This window comes from Podarcis muralis, chromosome 1, assembly GCF_964188315.1.
Source record: "Podarcis muralis chromosome 1, rPodMur119.hap1.1, whole genome shotgun sequence".
NCBI lineage: Eukaryota > Metazoa > Chordata > Lepidosauria > Squamata > Lacertidae > Podarcis > Podarcis muralis.
In genome coordinates, this window is record NC_135655.1 from 51448528 (window position 1) to 51463643 (window position 15116).

Here is a 15116-nt window from a genome sequence, read left to right on the forward strand (position 1 = left end):
CACATCAAACAGCAGGTGTGATGTTACATTTAGGAACACTTCCCTAGCTAAAAACACATTTGGAAACTTAGCACTACAGGAAGTATGCTGGAGTAGAACCTCTCTTCCTGATGGGCTAGGGTTTGTTTTTTAAAAATAAGCCAGGGAAGTTTCCATAGGTAGGAACATTCAAAAGTGTTATTCCACTCACCTACAGTCTTCAATAGTCCACTGTATCACCTCAGGATTCTGCCACTCTGTTCTACAATTATTTAGGCTGCTGGAATTCAGAGTTTGTGACTTCTGACCCCTCTTGAATGTCCCAAGCTATTAGTGGTGCTGGCTTATTCCAGATCTGCCTCTTTCAGGCACATGGCCAGTGTTCCTCTGTCCCTTAATCGTCTCTTTGCATTGCATTTTACGCAAAAGTCCTGTTGACATCCTGGCAGCGTGGTAACCCCTGCCGAGAGACAGCCAAGAGAAGGAGACACGCACTCCTCCTCCTGCACATTTTTTTCTTCCTGATCCATCATCATTAGCAAAGATAAGTGGCAGAGCCTAAGTCATTAGGCGGCTGTTCCTAGATAAATAATTCTTTTCATATTTAATTTACAAGTGGTTATAGACCCTCTTTGGGGTGCGCTGGGTTAATTAAGAGCTGGATTAGATGGAGATGCATTTCCCCAAGGAGATGCAATTAAAATATTCTGACATTAAAAATAATAATAGAAGAACCCGATCAACAATATTCAAGCTGGTGAGTGGTAACTATTTAAAATGGTTACTTAGGCAGGGCATTGCTATGTGTCCTTGTCACATAGAAAGTGTGAGTCAAAAGGTAAGTGTGGATTAGCCCTCAGTTTCTGAAAAAGTCCAGGACCTGTCAGGAAGACATCCCTGAAAGAGACGGACACTACTTGCTGTATACTGTAGGACAGTAGTCTTTTGCAGATCCAGGACCCACTTTTAAGCTAGAAATCCATTTGGGGACCCATTTCTTCTTCTGCAATGTATTTGTGTGATGGTGCTGTTGTTGTAAGATATATATATATATCATTTATACTCATTTATATATCAATACTCATTTTACATCCTTAAGATATCACTGACTTCCCTTCTTCTCTTTCCATGGTTCATTTTACATATCATAAATCCCTGCATATTTTACAAAAACTATACCATTCAGTATTCCATTATTGTATCCGTCAAAACTTATTTACACTGTTGAATTTATCTTAATGCTGCCAGCGTTTTCATCTGTATGGAATTATTTCCCATATATTCAATAAACGTTTTCCAATCGTCTTTAAACGTATGATCTTCTTGTTCTCTTATTCTATTTGTTAAGTCTGTGAGTTGTGCATATTCTGTCAACTTAAGTTGCCATTCTTCTTTGGTTGGGACCTCACTCATTTTCCATTTTTGGGCTAACTGAACATGGGCCACAGTAATAGCATACATAAATAACCTTTTTTGACACTTGGGAATTTCAGTCTGAATTATCCCCAACAGAAAGGACTCTGGTTCTTTTTTTTTGGGGGGGGGGGTTAAGTAGTTTTAAACATTTTTTCCAATTCATTAAGGAACATTTCCCAATACTCTTTTACTTTTTTTACAAGTTCACCAAGTTGTGACCCATCTTAGATCAGGCCACAACCCAGTAGTGCATCCCAACCAACTAGTTGGATCAGTGCTGTAGATCTAGGGCACAGGCCAGCAACCTGGCGCCTTGGCCTAATTCCAGGCAGGTGGCAAGAAGGAGGAAATGGAAGGGGAGGTGGTAACGGGGGGGGGGGGGGAGAGAAAGGAAGAAGGGATGGCAGAATGAGGAAGCAAGGGGCATTGTATCTTGGGAAATGTCACTTTGTTGTTGGATTTCTGGGCCTGCAATTTCCTTTCATTCTTTGGGATGGACTCATAAACTCTCAGATTGGATTTAGAGGCACAGTTGTGACATCCTAAGAGGCTCAATGGGACTGGCTTTTCAGGGGAGAGGGAACAAAGCCTCCTACCTTTATTTTCTGTTGACCAACAGACCTGGGAATACTATTCCACCATAACCCAGGGAAGAGAGCAAGGAAATAATACGAGATAGTAATACCAGCTTTCCCAGCACAAAGACATCAGCTGCAAAGTCACACCATGAACCTTAACCCATGAAGGACTTGGCTGGGTCCTATAGCTGAGGTCTGATTCCATCCGAAGCGGGCACACCTGTTGGCAGCTTTTGAATGCTTAGGCCATAGCCAGAGGACTGTGAGTATGCCAGCCTTGTGGTATGAACAGCCAAGAACTCTGTCTGGGCAGATCTTGTTTTTGAAAGCCGTATATTTAATTAAAAACAGTAAAAAATATATATATCCTTGTGTGTGAGGGACCTATTGCCCACATTTTCAGTGCTCCTTTACAAGGAGATGGAACCAAAGGGACACTTTATCTCTCTGGGCAGGCAAGAGCATTTCCAAAGCCCTCTGGGTGCAAACATTTTACAAGAGCATATGGTATCAGTAGCACAAGAAAAATCTGCACTGTCACGGCTCAGCTTTGAGCCTCTTGTGGGAGACAGTTGCCATCCAATCTGTGATCTGTTGCAAAGGTAGACACATTACCACTATTAGCCTGGTCCGAATCTGATAACTCCAGGGTGGGGTGGAGGGGGCTTAAATATCAAGGGGAAACACCGACTGAACTTTTTCATGTGCTGACATTCACACCAGCAAGGTGCAGCTGCTCAGCAAAGCCATCATGGGGGGAATTTGTCAAATGCAGCTGCACACCAGCCTCTACTCTGCTCATTGCGTCCATCTTTTGCCAGGCAGGGCCTCTGTAAGCATTCACGAGGACAGGGTCACCAAGCTGCAGGGTGCTTTTAAATAATAATTTAAAACGAGACTGAACTGTGACTACTTGCTTCCTTTTTGTGATCCTTTCCAGTTTGGGGCAATTGATGCCCTTTACTGTAAACATGCTCCCGTTATTTCTGTACTGTTCTTCTCTATTCCATTTTCTTCCTCCTTTCCCGCCACCCCCTGCCCTTACTGTCCTCCACCTCACTTGCCCTCCCTGCTGTCTAATCCAATTGACTGTGGACAATCATACAATTTTAGTCAATGTCATCTTTAACACTACATATGATGGAATGATGACACCTGTCAGCAGCACTGCAAGGGCCCCCAGAGCCAATCAAATTAAATGGCAAGGTGGGCACATGAGACCAAGGACAGTGACGGCCAGAAAGGGGCAGTGGAGGGCCTCTGAAACTGACCTTAGCATGCAGGCCAGTTCGTGGGAGAAAAGGAGATCTCAGAAACCAGGCTGGATAGGGCTTTACAGGTAAGCGCCTGCACTTTGAATGTGCCCATAAATGCCTAAGAATAATTGAAACTGTTTAAGGACTAGTGAGATGCATTTTGTCAACTAGTCCCACACAGCAGCCTGGCATAACTGTAGCTTCCTGTGCCTGATAAACACCTGCACCTGATAAATAGCAGAGGAGTGCTTCAGCTTCAAGCAGCCTGGTGGTCGAATAAAAGATATCATGGCTCCTGTACTGCTACATCTAGCTTTCTGTGGGTCTGCCACAACTACAAACACTGGTGTGCTTCTTTGCCCTCCCCCACAACATCAAGCCCCATCTTTCCATCCGGCTCCTGTATTTCAATCTGTCAATCTGAGCCACAGGTTTTTCTGCATGTGACCCTCTTCCATCCCAGCAGATCCAGCAAGTGCTGGGATGCTAATGATGCTGCCTTTTGATATGCAAAGGGAACGCTCATTACATCTCTCCCTCACCCCACATCCTCTGAGCTGTTAATTAAGGAGTGTGTGGCAGGCGTAAAATCATCGCCTGCAAAATAAACCAACAGCGTCTGGATGGCTGACCCCCACCAAGCAAAGGAAGGCCCTGTTTAAATTTACCAGGCTCTGGCCAGCTAATAAATCAAAAGCCAGCATGCTGGGACAGTGGGCAGGTTGCTTTCATCCCAGCGTAGATTCTGTGTAGGTGGGGATGGAAGAATTGAGCAGAATTGCTGGAATGTGGCACTTTGTTTAGTACATATTCACAAAACTGGGTTCCAGTGGAGAACTTATAGTTTACACAGTGCGAAGTACCGTATGTTACAGATCACAAAAAGCAATGAGAAAAAGAGAAATATTGAGATCCCTGCCCGAAGGAGGTTACAATAGTGAAAGGGCAACAAAGGAAGGACAGTGAAAGGTCAAAGGATGAATGAGGGTGAATTAAGGGTGAATTATGAGTTATGATGTCCGCACAATCCTAGGCACGTCAACTCAGAAGCTCTGTTGAGTTCAATGGAGTTTTCCCCCAGGTAATTGTGTACAAGACTGCAGCCTAAATGTACGATCACGTTGGAGGTGTCTTTTTATATATAAGCTTGCATGGGAGCAGGGGCTTAATCAAGATCAGGTTTGCAGGATGGGGAAACTTCCCCCCTTGTGCTATGGCCCCCCAATGGAAAATGCTTTCCATTTGCTGGCCAAGAGGCAGTGAGGGCCACCACCTTGATTAAAAGAACGTTGAACAAATTTGTGGTTTCTAACCCTGATGGCTATGTTCTACTGTTGGTGACAGTGTGCTTCTCATTACCAGTTGCTGGAAACTACAGGAAGGGAGAGGACTGTTGTGTTCTGGCCCTGTTTGCGGGTTTCCCACCGGCACCTGTTTGGCCTGAGATGGCAGAGCTCTTCTTATGTTTTTACTTCCTTGCCTGTTCAGGCTTCTATATGCTGTGTACAGTAAGGAAGGAAGGTGCACCAAGAACATATTTCCTCCAAATAGCTGTTTTGGTGGAGTGCAGTAGGTGGTGGATTTTGTCAGGAGAACAGCAGGAGAAGGGAACTTCACCCTCCTTGTGCTAATTACCCTCTTGTGGAGGTAGAAAATAGATGTGTGGGTAATTAACAAAAGAATCGGCTGGGCACCTAGATTCTAAACACGGAGCTCTGCACGCTCTCCAGCAGGAGAGAGCCCCCAGCAGAACTAAAAACACTCTCAGAATTATGCAGCAGTATAGAATGGAATATAGGTCATCAAACCCTTTTCATATCCCATTTAGTTTGCTTGAAAATGCTTGACCCTGCCCCCTCCCTGCAATGAACAGAGCACACACTGTTAAGTAAATTTAACATGCTTTACCTACTAAATCCAAAGGTCTGGCTTGTGCGTTATTCCATGCAGCAGCAAGGGGAACACAGGTAGAATACTCTTGGGTGCAAAATACAAAATATAGTTTCAAGCATGCGGTCTGAACATCCCGGACGGTTACACGGCTAGAAGAGAGAGTGAAAGGAAGAAAAGCAGATTCACTTCCTCCCTCATGGCGGAAAAGGGGGCATGACCTAGATGAGTCTAGGAACAAAACTCTGCCTTCTTAACCCCTTCATGCCCTAATTAGCACTCTTGCATGTTTGACTACAATTTCACACACCTCTCTTCTCCATAGGTGTTGTTTTTAAAAACAAACAAAACAAAAATGCAAGCAATGCATTTCCGGTGAAATGTAGCTTGTTCCAAGGGGTCAGGCCCATGGAAGAGCCATTGGGGAAGGGCTCACTTGAGCCAAGTTCTTTCTAGTCATTATTTATGTTTCACAGTTATATTGTACTTTTTGTCTGAGAAGCCCAAGGTAGGGTGCATGGTTCTCCCCTTCTCTATAGCCCTCACAACACTGTGAGGTAAGTTAAGCTGAGAGACTGTGCCTGGCCTAATGTCACCCAGGGGCCTTCATGATCAAGTGGGGATTTGAACTCTGTTCCATATCCTAGTCCAACACTCTAACCATTGCACCTCACTAGCTTAAATCTGCCCTATATGTCTCATGGCATTATGTCACAACAGGAAAGCTGTTCTACTGGATCCAGTGTGTTTACTTCTGCAGCAGTTTGCCACCCTATATAAATTATTGCTGGGATCAACCTGGGGCCAGAAACATACATGTACAGCATACATGGTTTTATGAGCATATGTAAAATGTACATGTGTGCCCACCCACACATACAGAGGTACCTCCAGTTATGAACTTAATTCGTTCTGGCGGTCTGTTCTTAACCTGAAACCGTTCTTAACCTGAGGCGTGCTTTCGCTAATGGGGCCTCCCCTTTCCGGCATCCCGGGGCAAAGTTCGCTACCAGGAGACCTACTTTCGGGTAATCGGAGTTCGTTACCTGAAGCATTCGTAAGAAGGATGGTACGTAACCCGAGGTTCCACTGCATATGTCACGAAAGTAATGCATACAGTGACAAAGAGATTTACCACCCCACAGGTACTGTGGGCGAAATGAAGATTCAGCGAAAGAACACATCCTCCCGGGACTGACCTTTGTGACCTTTCCTGGCGGAAAAAGAAACCCCGGCAGTTCTCCTGCCTTTGCAGGGAGAGCGGTGGAGGACAGGGAGCCCTTGGTGCTGAGCCCTAGAGAGCACCTGCTACAGAGCATGCCTCCGGCCTGAGGCAAGGTTAATGGGCTGACATGGCAGGATGAAAGCAACATCTCAGCCTTGACAGGCCTTTGGGAGCAGAAGCTGATGAGGGAAGGCAGGGGGTGGGGATAATCAGACTTCCTGCTCCAAAGGCACTCAGATCCCAATCCCACATATGTTCTGCCGCCCCCTTCTTTACACAGCACCTGTCTGCTTCATCTTACCAGCAGATTTCCCCGATACACTTCCTTCCTTTCTGTTGCCTCCAGATCTGCGTTGTATTTTTAACCCCATTCAGGCATTCAATGAGTGCATGCATGCATGTGGTGAATCTGAAACATGCCCACCATCACTTCTCCCAACCCCTATGCATTCTTCTGAAGGTTTGACTCTGAAAACAGCCTTTATGGAGGCTACCTCCCCCCCCTCAAAAAAGGTAGTGAATCTGACTGGGCCTCAGCACCTGCCCTGCCTATCCCCTCAGAGAGGTGAGACTGAGGACCTTCTTGTTTTCATCAAATTTGCTGGCACTCTGTATGGATAGCTTTAAAAGAGGATTAAACATATTCATGGAGGATCAGGCTACCAGCCATGATGGCTAAGCGCTGCCTCCATGGTTGGAGGAAGCATGCTTCCGAATACCAGTTTCTGGAAACTTCCGGAAGGAGAGTCCTCTGCGCTGTGGGTCCTGCTTGTGGATTTCCCACAGGCACCTGGTTGGCCACTGTTAGGACAAGATGCTGGACTAAATGGTCCACTGACATGATCCAACAGGCTCCGCTTCTGTCCTTATGTTATGTTCTTAACGTGTAAACTGCACATGAATAGACTTTATAGGCATGAGCCTTGGCTTTTCGTGGGGTTCCAGTGCTGCTGAAGAGAACTCGCCCGTGTGCAACTTATACGTAGATGGGCCCTGTTCAAACCTTCAGACATGGAGGTTGGCAGCAGCCAGAGACAGGCTGAATGGATGATTCCCTTCTGCCGCCTCATAGCCCTGCTGCCAAGTCTCAACCTGGCTTTCAGTGTGTTATGTACTGAAGTTCTCACCCTGGGCCAGCAGGGGGATACTGTAGATAGTTTTCACTCAGGTCCACATATGCAAATAAGGGATCAAAAGTGACGTTCAGTGATTGGATAGTTACAGAAAGTTGTTACAGTTACGTTGTACTGGAGCTCTATATAAGCAGGCTGGCTGAACCCTTCAGTTCAGTTCTGTTCTGACCTGTGAATAAACAAGAGCTGTTTGGAGAATCGCTGTGTCATCTGATATGTTCACCCACAACTTAACACAGTGTGTGAACCAAAGCCTGCTGCCTTGGTGGTGACACAGGCTCCCCATTTGCAGAAATACACGCCGGATTGCATTCCACAAGTGGCCATCTAGCTACAACGGAGGCAGAGAGCCTAAGTGAGTGTGGCATGTTGCCTTCTTCTCATAAGCTTCTGCATCTTTGTGCCAAGGCTTGGGAGGATGGGCTGTGTGGTGGCAGGGTGCAGCGGGAAGGGGAGAGGGAAGATGTCACCTTGCCAACTCAATATGCTTCTGGTGTGTGTTGCCAACAGGAGCATCGTTTGGGCTCACCCGGTCTCTGCACCTCGCTTTCCTCTGCGTTGCTGCTGTACTGCAGGCTGCGTGGCGCAGGCAGCCCTGTTCCCAGCAAGAAGGGAGAGGCAGGGGGCTGTTTGTTTATCCTCCATGCGGCTTTTAAGACAGGCTCTGCACTTGTCTCTCTCCTGTTGGGAAACATGGATTATTGCAGGAACAAGAACCGCCCACTCACTCCGCTCAGGAAGCTAGTTAGAAATGATACAAACAGCAGGTGCCCTGAAGACAGCAGCAGGCAAAACTGCCTCTCTCCCTGCATTCCTTGGAAAACACCAAAGGAGTTTCTGATTTATAATGCTCCATTGCGTGGAGGAGAGAGATTTTACAGGCTGCAGCAGGGCTCCAGAGCAAGCCTGTGATCAATCTTCTTAAATTCAAATAGATGTATAAATAGGACTTTCTTTACAGATCCTTTGCATGAAACTGAGAGTTTGTGAGAGGAAGACCCTTTCCGTATGTCTTCTTTGCATATTCATTCACTGTGTGTTTATAGGAGTGGGGGACCCTCTTTCCATCCCCTCCTTTCCATCTCCACACTTTTTTAAAAATTATAGCACACTGTCACAGTGATATTATTGAAATAACTGGAAAGTCATTTTTAGATCTCAGCTTGCCAATTATATATTTACAAACCTAGTCTCAGCTTTAGATTTCATGACATGACGATATGTTGCAGAGTCCCAATCTGCTGTATCCTTAGTGGGTAACAGCGCTGAAAACAACCACCACCATCGAAAGGCATTCCTTGCTCAAAGTCAAATGCTTGCACAACTATAATGGTTGATGTTCTGGTTTTGGAGGACCTCCAGAGGAAGGTGCGATCTTGGGAGTGGACACTGAAATGACTCCCCAACATGCCCATGCTGATCCAACTTGCCACGCCAAAAGCATCATCAAAATGCTATGTTGCTATGTATCATAGTTGCTATGGAGGTCCATATGAATTGTGGGTAGTGTGCATTTGCAACGACAGCCCACATTCTTCTTCTGCTTGTACATACAGAACAAAAATCAGTGGTAGCAATGCAGCTCCCACCACCCATATCTGTTGGCTCTGCCGGCTGTGGCTGATCGATGCTGGGGTCCAACATCTTCTGGAGGTCCACAGCTTCCCCACCACTGATGTAAGAAGGTCCATTTAGCCCAGCATCCAGTTTCCAAGAGAAGCCAGCCAGATGATTCTATGAAGCGGGAACGCTGAAGTGTCTGGCTCCCCAACAGAGACCAGGGGTGACCTTTGTCATTACTAGGGCAGGGATGTCCAACTCCCAAGAGACGCAGATCCCACTATAAAAACACTGGCAACTCATTGGATTGACCAAAGTTTTTGAACTTTTTTGGGAGAGGGAGACCCACAGTTGTGGAACTACTTCTGGAGAGGCTTCAGCAAAGTTGTTGAGCTTTTTTTTTTTGAGGGGGGGGGAGGGGACCTATCAGGATCACACCAACAACCAGGATCAACCAGGAATGCCCCGCGATCGACCGGTAGATCACAATTGACCAGATGGACATCCCTGCTCTAGGGCATGCACACAGGTTTTAGCCTCTACAAGAAGAAGCCATATAGAATAGTAGAGGGTTGTTATCATCAATCACCCGCACTGTGCTTCTTGCCTAGTCATCTTGACCCTGTAACTCAGCCTTGGCCGTGGGACCGTATCAAATGGCTTCCTTTAATGTGGATCACTGCTCTTGCTTTCACTTTAATTCCATTGTGCAATAATGTAATTGGCTTCTGCAGGGCATTCTTCAGCAGATGTCCTGATCCTTCCTTAATGAATCCTTGCAACTGATGGCCCATGGAAGGGCTACGGTTACTCACTGCAGTGCTGTCCTGCTCATACAATCACCCAGTATCATCACACTAGCCAATCTCAGGGCTAGATTCAAAGCCGATGTTCACAAGGTCCCTTCCAAGTCTACTTTGGTTCCTGTTTGCCTATGTACTTGGAGATGCTAATGGTTTTTAAAGAAGTAAGTAAGGGGTGTGGGGTGATCAGATTGGGACCATGGTGGAATGGGCAGGAGGGGACGCTCCTTTCCAGACTGATCCAGACTGGCAGGGGTTGATGTGGGGTTGGGGGCTACATTGGAAGAAAAGCTTCCAGTGATAGAAATGGAAGCTTTTCTTCCAGTGCAAATGCAGGCATGGCTAGTGGTGTAGTGGTCCATTTTGAAATGCAGGGTCTACAAAGGAGACTCCATACCCATGCCAGCTGCCTTGATGCGTATATACATGTATCATGCAGCAAAACTCCCAATTTATTAAGATCAGTTGACAGTCCTAAAGTAGTGAACTGGCAAGGGATGGTGCAGTGGTTTGATTTTGGCTGGGGAGACCTAGGTTCGCATTTCTGATTGGCCATGAGGTTCACTAGGTGTGATGGCCCTGAGCCAGTCACTGCTTGAACCTCTCCTCCCTGATAAAGGGTTCACGTGCCAGGTCAGACCTGTCGTTCAACCACCCCCATCCCCTGCAAGAGGGCAACATGGGCAAATACCTCTCCAGCACATGATGCCACCACTCCTGCTGAGAAAAGAAATCATGGGGCCTCACTCTGCAGCATTCCCACTTTACTACACCATTGTGAGTGTGGTGCCCCTGCTCTAGACTGGGCCCAAAAGGGTTAAAATGCTTGTATTGATGTCGTAAGACGCTACAGATGAACCCTCTTGGACATCTATTCTTTCACTACAGGGAGGACTCTGTAAAATCTGTGGTTTTGCTATGGCACCATGTTCTGATTAGCAGCCAGAAGATGCAAACGCCAGGGAGTGCTTTCCGCTCCTGCTTTCAGGAGGCGAGGGCCCTGCCTGCAGGCGAGACTGCTCAGTCTAATGCCTCTGACCTCGAAGTGCGTGGCACTCAGCAATTGATTGCAACTCAAGCACCCATAGAGGCAGCAGCATGTCCTCCTCAAAGGACAGAGATATCTTCAAAAGCTCCGTCAAGAGCAAGGATCGATTCGAAGCAAGAGAGCTTTGCTTTCCCCTGGAAGGGCAACAACCTGCTTTAGAGCCTGTGGCTGAACTTGAAAGAGAACAAGCTGCACCATCTCAGGGGACCTGACGTGACTGGGAGAGGGGAATAGTGTGTGTGTGTGTGTGTGTGTGTGTGTGTGTGTGTGTGTGTGTTGGGGGCGGCAAAGTAAGAGGGTTTGCTAAGGGCAGCAGAACAGGCAGAGAGTGCTTCGTCTGTTGGAGAAAGCATACCCATTGTTTTCAAGTAGCTCTTGCATCTGACTAGTTGAAACTTCCTGGCTGTGCAACCCCCGCTATGCTAGTTTTGCACAATCTCTTCCAGGAAATGCAAGTCACTTACACAGTCCGTACCAATTCCTGTTCTCCTTTGCATTCCGGCTTCCTATTCTGTGGCCTGCTCTCATTTGCATCCCACCTCTAGCACTATGGTACCTATCTCAAAACAGATTATGATCTTACCATAATGTTCCTTAGCATTATGACTAGGTGAATGTTGCCATCGTGACCATGATCAAATTTATGTACAACTTAAATGCTAAAATAGGCATCTCAGCGGTCTACAAAATGTGAAAACCAACCACGCATAATTCAAATAGATCATAATTAAAAATGCACCATGGTTAAAATACACAATGAAACCATCACATTAAAACATTAAAACATCCATAATTGAAATGTGCAATAAAGCAACATTAAAGCAATCAATTATTCCTGTCCCCTAGACACTGTGGGCATTGCAAACTAATGATTTCAGACAGTGCATTTATTTTTTAGAACTAAAGGTGCCAGTACTCACCATGAAGTTGTTACAGTTAGTGCCAGCCTTTTGACATTTGATGGGGGGAGGGAGGTGCCGGCACTACATACCCTTGAGTACCTCCAGGGGGGAAAGCACTGATTTCAGATCACTCAGATTGCCATGGTTTCCTTTCAAGAATTGTGGGAATTGTAGTTTGATGAGGTGCTACGAATTATGCTAGAAAACACTTCTGCAAGTCCCCCAAAAGGGAATGGCTATGGAACCAGTTTTACTGTGTAGTGTAATTATGCTATTTTTCTTCACTAGTTAGTCATCATGAGTTTTGCATGGGGCACATTTCTTTGCAATGTGTAGGGGGAGATGGCAACAACCTAGTTTTCAGGTAAGTCTGCATTATTAGATTTCATGGTGGAGCACAAATGACATCAGACAGTGCTTTTTTTCCTAAAAAATTTTTTGGGGTACTCTCATTTTCCTACTCATATTGAAATACTGCCCCTCAAGGAGGCCAAACTTAGATTCACAAAATGTTTAGGGGTATGCATACCCCTGTATCTTCCCCAGAAAAAAGCACTGATCTCAGATAACGATGCTCTGTTATTGAGTGGTAATAGCAAGAGTGGATGACCCATTCCCATCAGCCATAATGTTTTTATTTAAAGAAAGACAAACTTGAACCTCCTCATATTTAATTATAAGATCCCCCCCCCCAAATAAAATTCTAAGAACTTGCCTCCTCTTGAAGCTTAACCAGGCTGATCCTTGAAAGTTGCCTGCCTGCTTTCATGGGAGTTGAATGGTCTCAGACTACAGGTGGACTGAACTGATTGATCGATCCTACGTACAAAACCATTTCTTCTGTGCAGAAATCCAGTATGTCAGGAAGAAGAAATCTCTCCTGCCCCACTCCCGGTTTTCTAGATGTGGATTTTTTTGTTTTGTTTTGGGGGAGCATTTAATTATGTAAGTTCCCACCTGTAGCCTGAAGTGATGCAGCCCAGATACAAGTTTACAACCTGAGTGAGAACTAGGCCTGGGGGCGAAATAAAACACTACACTATTCCGTTACACAGCATTAGTCCCTTGTGAATCCTGTATCAGAGCTGCAGGCCTGCGGTGCAGAGATTAGTAGGGAAACAGATGCTATAGCACGTTCCAAAGGGCTCTAAGGACAAGATGTCAGCTTCCAAGCAGGTGATGGTAATAAAAATAAGGAAAACGTAAGTTCCTGATTTGGTGATATAGATATAGATGTGAGCTTGTGGGGTCAGTCTGTATGATGCCTGAGTCTCTTCTAATTCCGAGGGTCCTGGATCCAGCAAAGGTTAAAATCCAGTGGAGGATTCCAATGTTGAACTAGCCAGGCAAGCTCTTTGGCGAGTTAATGGCCCTAAGTACAGAAGTTGCTCTGGTTGTGAGAAAGACAATATCCAGTGTGTGTGAGAGAGAGCTGAACTAGAAGCAGGCAGGAGCCAGAGAGTGAGAGCCATGCTAGATTTCTGTTTGACTCCAACGCTGTGAATATGGGAGAAACAAGCCCTTCTGGGGTGCTAATGCACCGAATCCTTCATGTAGGGCCAGCTCAAGACATTTTGCTGCCTGAGGCGAAGGACAAGATAGCACCCTCCCTCAAAGCACATATAGATGCCAATTGAACTGGTAGTTGAATTTTACTCCATTGCTAGTGAAAGGGGTGAAAGGAGTGTGTCTTCCACTGTACTTGAGGGCAGCAAGCTAGCATAGGAATGTATGCACCAGGTGTGGACCCATGCCTGCCCTCTGACTGGAATGGGATGAAAATTTATGTGAGAAGGTCAATCATTTTTTAAAAATCATTTATTTGTTTGTTTATTCAACTTTTACAGTAGATGCCTCAACCTGATTTGCGGTCGTAACCTAAAACCAGTGAAAATAGTTTTTGAACAGTACAAAACCAACTCAAGACAGGATTTTTTTTTAAAAAAAAATAAAGATAGGTCTGAGGCCATGTTGCTGTTTTTTTTTACAGGTTCTGCCCTGTTGCTTTTGAACGCAGCCTGATAAGCAGATATTGCCTTCAACAGTCAGCTGACAAGCTGAAATTAAGCAAATAAAGCTTTCCCTGTCACTTTTATCTCCATGCAGAGATGTGAAGGCCCACAGAGAAACTGTAAAGATTTGGGGCAAGTGGGAGAAAAATATATTTGTCTTTTAAATGTTCTGTGAAGTGCTTGGAACATTGTCGGTGCTAGGTATATGATGAATAGTGACAGTAGAACATGGGTAGGAAAACTAAGGCCCGGGGCCCGGATCTGGCCCAATCGCCTTCTATTTCCGGCCCGCGGATGGTCTGGGAATCAGCGTGTTTTTACATGTGTCGAATGTGTGCTTTTATTCATCTCTGGGTTATTTGTGGGGCATAGGAATTCGTTCATTATTTTTTCCCAAAATATATTCTGGGCCCCCCACAAGGTCTGAGGGGCAGTGGACCGGCCCCCTGCTGAAAAAGTTTGTTGACCCTGCAGTAGAAGAAGTTCTTCTGCTTTAGGCCCTTTCTGCACTATACATTTAAAACATTTGAAACACTACTATAAGCAGCCATGGTTCCCCCCCACCTCAAAGAAGAATTCTGGGAACTGTAGTTTGTTATAGTTCTCAGAACTCTGGGAATTGTAGCTCTGTGAGGGGAATAGGGGTCTTCTAACAACCCTCAGCACTCTAAGCACACAACACTTCATTTTTTGTTAGCGGTTTACTATTATACACTTGGTAGAAAGGTGGGATACAAATCTTTCAATTCAATAATATTGTGGGCCCTGCTAATCACCAGCATTCCCATTTTATGGCAGGTGAGAAGTTAATGATTGCAATCTGGAAATGGAACTGGCACTTCCCAAGTCCATGGCTAATGTTATATTTTTCAGCATGCGTGGATGTTTGTTTACATTATATTGTTTTCATGAAACAGTTACGTTTTCTTCTGAATCGGTTCTGTTCGGCTATAATAATCCCAGAGCAGCCATCTCCCACATTTTTCCTAGCCACAGGGATGGATGTAAATAAACATTTTTGTATTATTAAAGGAGCAGAACAAAAATGGCAGCAACGTCCCTCCTGGGCTATGTCACTTCAGAAAGAATTCCCCAGTTTGCCCATGACAATACTTTGGGGGGGGGCTGATGTTCTGGGACTCTGCGTACATTAACTAATGAGGAGGGGGGCAAATAACACCAACTCATATGTCTCCTACAATTGTCTAGTTAAATAAGTGGCAAAATGTCTGTGACGGTATAAGCACATGATAGGATAAAAAGAAAATGCACATTGATGGCACTGTTGCTGGCTAAATCGCAAAAGCAAAAGGA